This window comes from Schistocerca cancellata, chromosome 1, assembly GCF_023864275.1.
Source record: "Schistocerca cancellata isolate TAMUIC-IGC-003103 chromosome 1, iqSchCanc2.1, whole genome shotgun sequence".
NCBI classification, from domain to species: Eukaryota; Metazoa; Arthropoda; class Insecta; order Orthoptera; family Acrididae; genus Schistocerca; species Schistocerca cancellata.
The window spans coordinates 379589849-379597349 of NC_064626.1; positions in this window are offsets into that span (position 1 = coordinate 379589849).

Here is a 7501-nt window from a genome sequence, read left to right on the forward strand (position 1 = left end):
AAAACATACAGGAGTAAAATGAGCATCTAAAGCTAAATCCATATTCACGGAAAAGTGTGGAGGAAGCTCTTATCCTGCAGAGTATGTCAAATAGCTAATGATTGTGATGATGATGATGATTTTCACATTTTCATTTTTATCTATACAGCATGTTGTTTCACAATACAAGTTGCATTAATATGCAAATATAATATTTGTGGCCTCTGACACGAGAAAATAAATAAATTACACTACAAAATGGTCATTTATCCGTAAAGTTCGGTATTTGAGTACAGTTGATGTTTGAAGGCTGACAAATCTAAGCACTATAGAAGCACAAATTACTGACGAAACACCATCTAAAAGACAAGGCTAAACGTTTGCTTGAGATAACACATTTTAGTACGCGCAGTAGTACTAACTAGCACCCTATCCTCAATATCGATTTCCAGCAAAACGCTGGGAATAAATGACCAAGTCCACAGTATATCTCGAGTAATTCTCGACCGGCAGCCATCTTTTGACGAGGCGCCACTCGCTGGTCAACTGAGCGAGCCGTAGCCGTTCGTGCTGCTTTGTGATAACAGCCCGCCTCATTTACCAGACAGTACCAACACACATTGGCCGTTAACTGTACAGTGGAAGGTGTCTGGCCTTTCACCGAAGCACGCACCTCTTCTGAGACGACGTGACGAGAGAGAACTCTGTGCCTGCATTTGGCACGTCGCGTCGGTTTTCTCAGTGTTTTGCTCTAAATATACACAGGAAACACGCAGCTGGATGTTTAGCATGGCTGGTTAGCAACAAGCTACACTGCGACATCAGTATCCTCTTGTATTGAGTTATCTATGCCCATGATCGTACGAGAATCACGTTTGACGTTAATGTGATTAAAATATGTGGTACTTCGGGCAAAGCAAGAAATTTAAAAAATTGTGTGTGGCAATGTTACGAGTAACAGGCGACAGAGTAACTCAGGAGGTGTAAATGTGCTGGCCGGCCGCTGTGACCGAGCGGTTCTAGGCGTTTTAGTCCGGAACCGTGCTGCTGCTACGGTCGCAGGTTCGAATCCTGCCTCGGGCATGGGTGTGTGTGATGTCCTTAGGTTAGTTAGGTTTAAGTAGTTCTAAGTCTAGGGGACTGACGACCTCAGATGTTAAGTCCCATAGTGCTCAGAGCCATTTGAACCATTTGTAAAATTCGGCATTTCAGTACAGTCGATGTTTGAAGGCTGACAAATCTAAGGACTATAGAAGCACAAGTTACTGATGGAACAAACCATCTAAAAGACAAGTATAAACGTTTGCTTGAGATAACATATTTTAATACGTGCAGTAGTTACAGTCATATTCTGCAGTGTCGTGCAGTGCTGTCGCACTTTCTTCACTTACTCGTTATCGAAGTGCAAATGTGATGTTCCAGTGAAATTATTAAAACCCGGCGGAATGGAAAAGCTCGTGGCGAAGGACTGAATGATGGGATCTTGATACTAGACTTCTGCAGGGCAGCTACACCGGATGATGTAGTGTGCCAACGTATTGCCCTTGTCAAGTGTGCACACTGTTCCATTTCCCTGTGTTTTAATCGCTTTGTTGAAACACTAAACGCACACTTCGATAACGAGAAAGGAAAGAAAGTACGACTGCTTTTGAACCGATACCTCAGGTCATCTGATTACTCGGACTGAGTTGTTTGGCTGGCTGGTGGTTCCCGTAATCAGCACGGCAACGTCATTGGTGGTTAGAAGAGAGCAGTGTGAACATTCTATGTTCACAACACGATTAGCTAAGAAAATATACAACCGATCCAAACATAACTTCTACTTATCTGGACCAACCTAGCCCAAATAATGTACGACAGGTCCTCCATGGCCTACATTGTAACCACTGTTTCGTCTCTACAGCCATCTAACCTATACACATGTACCACAATATAAGGTTCAGATGATTCTTACAGAGTTTTATCCCATTTTCACAACCCAGATGATCAAGACAAGATGCACCCTTCTGCAAGAGACATAATACTATTTCACCATCACAACTCACTGTCGCCGCTGATATGAGCACAGATTTTACGGTATCGAAAGACTGGTGGCACTTAATAGTCCCCAATTCAGGAACCCGGGGAGCTGCATACCCATATTCAGTCAGGACCGATCCACCTTCCTGAAGTATTTGTCATTTAGAACGAACCTAGGACACAAATAGCTCCATCGAAATACCATGCGCATTGAACCGCAATTACGGAGCGACGAAGTGCAGTGGTGACGATGTTGGACATGTACTGTTGAGGAGCGGTGTACAGATCCCAATCCTGCCTATTAATTTAGGCTTTCTGTTACTTCTCTAATTCGATTGAAGCAAATAATGGAACAGATTCCTTAAACCGGATCTGAATGGAGAAGTATGGCAGGGCGTTAACTTATTTATGGATACAGCAACTACTTGTACTAGATGTCATTTAACGCTCCTCACTGTTATCACAATACTTTTTGCAAGAAATTCAACTACAGAACTGAGGCTTCAGAAACATCAAAACACACGGCGGGAAACAACTGCTGAATATTAATAAAAACAACTTAAAATTTACCACGAGGTGGAGGGGCTTGAAAATTTGTAACAATTCTTGTGCACACCGTGCGTAATGCTTAATGGTGTAGCACCCACGCAATTTCATCTGCTGTTGCTTAAAAATGGTCTCACAACCCTTTAAAGTATGACTGCTCTTAGAGCAAAAACACAAAGATTTCTCAAAAATATAACAGTAAAACTACTACGCTAACATAGCTGCACTGCGCTTTAATTTATCTTTTCACCACGACTCAGGTGTCAGATCATTCTCAAATCGGGTGTACAAATTAGCGTACATCCCAAAAATTTTAACACGGAAGTACGGAACCATGAAAGAGCATCTGTAGCTGTATCTGAACGAAAGATGAAGTTGTTTGCCACCCAGTGGGTGACATTCAAGATGCAATTTCCACCTTCTTCACGACGCACCCATCCAAATGAAAGACGGAATTTTCGAGGCGGGCGCCTTTCTGCACGGTCTGCGTAAGTCTCTTATTGATTCGCAGACGTTCAGTCACCAGTCGTCGCTGTCTATGGGAGTGGCGCGTGTTTGTGGAGCAGAAAGAGAAAGGGATCTCTTACTACAAAGCTAGAGCTTTGACAAGAGCCGGCCAACCAAAGTACTAAGGGTGCATCGATTGCTTGGTTTCCTGAAGCACTCTGAAACACAAGACTCGTTCGTCCTGGGCATCCGTTGGAGCGGAAGATCGACGCTTTAGTTTGGTACGGCCGGCCGGGGTGCCCGAGCGGTTCTAGGCGCTTCAGTCTGGAACCGCGCGACCGCTACGGTCGCAGGTTCGAATCCTGCCTCGGGCATGGATGTGTGTGATGTCCTTAGGTTAGTTACGATTAGGTAGTTCTAAGTTCTAGGGGACTGATGACCTTAGATGTTGAGTCCCATAGTGCTCAGAGCCATTTTTTAGTTTGGTACGGACGCATTCGATCAGCAACTTTCAACATAACTGTGAGACTGCAGCAAGCAGCAAGCATGCGGGTTGTATTCACATGACTGGAAACCGCGCTAGTATTGAAATTAGCTACAACCGTGTCCTTTCCGTGCTTGCTTTTGTATGTGGACTTACTGTGCATAGAGCTGGGTCCTCGTTTTCGTTTTCAGTTGCTTCAGAGCACGTGGCGGTCGTTATCCGTCTATGAGTTGGCCCAAACTGAAGTGGCTTACAAATAGCTCCTGTTAGGCGCAAGTCTGTTTTTACCCAGCTTGGGCAGCTATTTTTCACGTAATTTTTTGTGCCACGTCCGGAATGGACGATAAAGTTCTGACTTGATCTCTGTTCGTAGCTAGAATGGCTATGTTGTACACCAGTTCTGTCCTCGTTTTACACTGAATTCTTCATACATCTTGACTTGATGAATTCATTATCTTACTACTATTCTCAGTTAACGAATTCTACCAAGTGTACCATGCCTCAAAGTTGAATACTTAATTTTCGTTCCACGTAAAGCAAACTTAATTCACTTGCTTTACATTTTGTTCAGGGCCTACGAGACCCCATGTTTACCACGCTGCTATTTCTCTAACAAACTTTCAACAGTCCAGATAATGCAACGATAATACAGTTCTTAGAGTCGTACAGTGACGGAGATGACGTCCTCGTCAGTTATTGTTTTCACCACTCAAGCTCGCTGCTTTCAAGTTGTTAGATAATGTTCTAATATTCTGCGTGGTGTCTGTCTGTTCTAAGTCGTGTCCCCCTACCACTTTCGCGCAACGACGCTCTGAGCGTGTTTTTTTAGGGAATTGACTAGTTTGAACCTGGGACCTGTTGCTGGTAAGGAGACGCAAGACCACACATGACATGTAGAGTTCAGAAGAGTTCAGTGAGACTAGCGATGATATAACCAAATACTTAAAGATTTCAGCGTCAGCTCCACTGCACTCCCTGTAAAAGAATCTTAATACTAACTAAATTTAGTGGAAGGGGTTCAAGGCTTTCCTAGTTTTAGTTAGCTGGTAAAATAACGTCGAAAAAGCAGTTAACTTTACCATTGGAAATTTTATTCTACTCACAAAACATTGTTTATAAATTGCACTATTGATAAAAGGAAATGTTTTAATACAGGATGATAAAAACCAACTGCGTTCAACAAAAATGTGAACGAATATTCCCTGAATGGGTTTCCAAGTTCTACAATGGATCGAAGGATGACCTATGCCATATCACATCTATAGTCTAGGTTTAAATTAAGTTTCACAAAAGAGAAAACTATCAAAATGGTCTACAGTGACCCTCAGTTATCTTTAATTACTTATCTAACTTGTCGTAAATTACAGTGGCTGATGTGGTTTCTCAATAATTATGTAACAGAAAAATCATCGCGTTTCAGATTTTTACTTCAAGTAGCAAATGTGAACACCGTGAGATTTAATTGACGATCGACACTAGTATTACGTAAAAAGGGGGTCTAACAGATGAAACTTCTCCAGTTCTGAGTGAAGCTTTATGCGCTGTTATGCGGCATCGCGTGCCTTCATTACCTTGTCGTTGGTTAGGCAGCTTCAGGGAGCGGCACAGCTCCATACACCTCGCCGTCTCGAAAGCAACTCTCTCAAACTTCTCCTTACTGCAATTTACCGAAGTTGGTTTTAAAAAAAACTATCTGGCTGTGTTTTCATCTGACCAATCAGGGTCTCAATGTTAACCTTAAGCTCCGCCTACAAAAATTCTGTCTATCCAATGAGAAACGTTATACTTTTCGTGGTGGGGCAAAGTTTTCAACGTTTGCAACGTAACAGAGACGCGAAAAATTCTCACGCTAAAACTTGCAGCTGGTGTGGCCCTTTTAGTGTTATCGTAAGATCTATACTGTTCTTCTGGAGGGCTCTATCTTTTAACATGGGCTTGGGGGTGGTCCTGGTGGTTGGCTGGCGACGTGGGTGTCCGTCCTTATCGTAGGGCCTTCTAGCTTAACACGGTTCTGCTCTAGGCTTCTGTTCTCGTTTCTCCCCTCGGAACTGCGTCTGTTTCACGGTGGGAAGGTATGACATGCATTTAGGCATTCTTGTGTTAGTCTGTGGTATTCAATTTGCTCACTCGTTAATCGTATTACTTTGGTTAATTTAATGTCACGATTTATTCGGAGCTATGTGACATACTGCTGGATTTCCTTATCATGTCAGGGATTTCATGGAAGGTGTTGGATTTGCCTGACACCTTACAATGTAGGCTGTAGGGCTGGGCTAGCACTTGGATGGGTGACCATCCGGTCTGCCGAGCGCTGTTGGCAAGCGCGGTTCACTCAGCCCTTGTGAGTCAAACTGAGAGGAGTTACTTGATTGGGAGGTAGCGGCTCCGGTCTCGTAAAGATGACATACAGCCGGGAGAGCGGTGTGCTGACCACATGCCCCTACATATCCGCATTCAGTGACGCCTATGCGCTGAGTCTGACACTGCGGCCGGTAGGTGTCCGTTGGGCCTTCATGGCCTGTTAGGACGGAGTTTAGTTTAGTTTACTTTAGATAATATAGGCTGCGGATGACAAAAACATTAGTCTCTGCACAAATCGAGGCTGCAAGGCACCATTAATTGTACACACATCAACAGAAGTTTTGAATCACCCCTTTGTTTCGAAATTCGTGACACAAAAAAATTGGGTCTGAGGCACGCGTGTATATTCATTTGAAGTGTGCCCTGATTTTTAAAAAATGGCTCTCATATAACGACAAAATCATTTCTTACCCATGGTGAGGGTTTTCGCAGCACTCCTGAGCAATATCAGCATGTAGTGCAACGTCCCTCTGTTCGGATGCGGGCCTGAGTCCGTCGTGGCGAACCACTGATCAGTTCACCTTGCACGCCACAGTCCAAATTGTCCTACCCTTCAATGGCGATTCCGCACTAAATCGCGCATAGTACGTGTTCGTTGTCGACGCCGAAAAACAGCTCGTTTCAATCGATCCAATACACGTGCGTTTGGGTTCTTGTCCGGGAACAGGCAGTCCACTCCGTTGATGTTCTTAGCATGCTGGAGGAACATCACGAAGAGCACGCGTGTTGTCGTCCACCAAAATAAAATTATCACCAGAGTATTGGCGGTACGGCCCCATATTAACTGCGCAATGTTGTCCCTGTACTGTAGAACTGTGGAACTGCGGTTATCAGGGTGCAAACACATCAGAGTTTTGTCCGCATACAACACCCGACGCCAATCTTACGGCATCCATTATATACAATTTCTTGCTCATCTGTAATAGAGACCATGGTGCCGTGTTGTACGATTCTGTGCTCGCCATAATCGTCGGGAATGAGAATCGTCCCCTAAGAGTTTAATGCAGTGGAGAACCTCCTATAGTCTCTTCGAACGTCGAACTCAGTTCTGGAGCACTCAGCCTGCGGCTTCTTTGACTCAAAAGTCGTAGATATCGATCATCTTGTGCACCCTTCAAACGTCTATAGCGTGTGCAGTGTTAAATCCTCCATTCTACCTGCCAACTGCAACCGATTCCAAGTCCGGGTCACATCACTTTCACTCCGGTGCTCACGTCGAGCAACTCCCCTGCTTGATAAGCCTTCTGCGTGTGAATTGATGATGTGTACCCGTGCATTGCTCCCCACTGTCGTTCGTGGCATGATAGATGTTCACTTTACTGTTCCACAGACGTCTCTAATGCGTCCATACTGTTGCTTTACTTTCAACTGAAATTGTGCGGCATTCTGTCTATAGACAGCGTTCATGGTAAGGGTGTGTACGCTTAGAAACAACATCAGGGCTGGAATGAGATTTTCACTCTGCAGCGGAGTGTGCGCTGATATGAAACTTCCTGGCAGATTAAAACTGTGTGCCGGACCGAGGCTCGAACTCGGGACCTTTGCCTTTCGCGGGCAAGTTTAACATCAGGGCTCATCTTCTTATCGGTGCAGGAATAGTCACAATAGCAACACACCTGCACGTCATATCGGGGTGGTTCAAAACTTTTATTGATCTGTGTACTT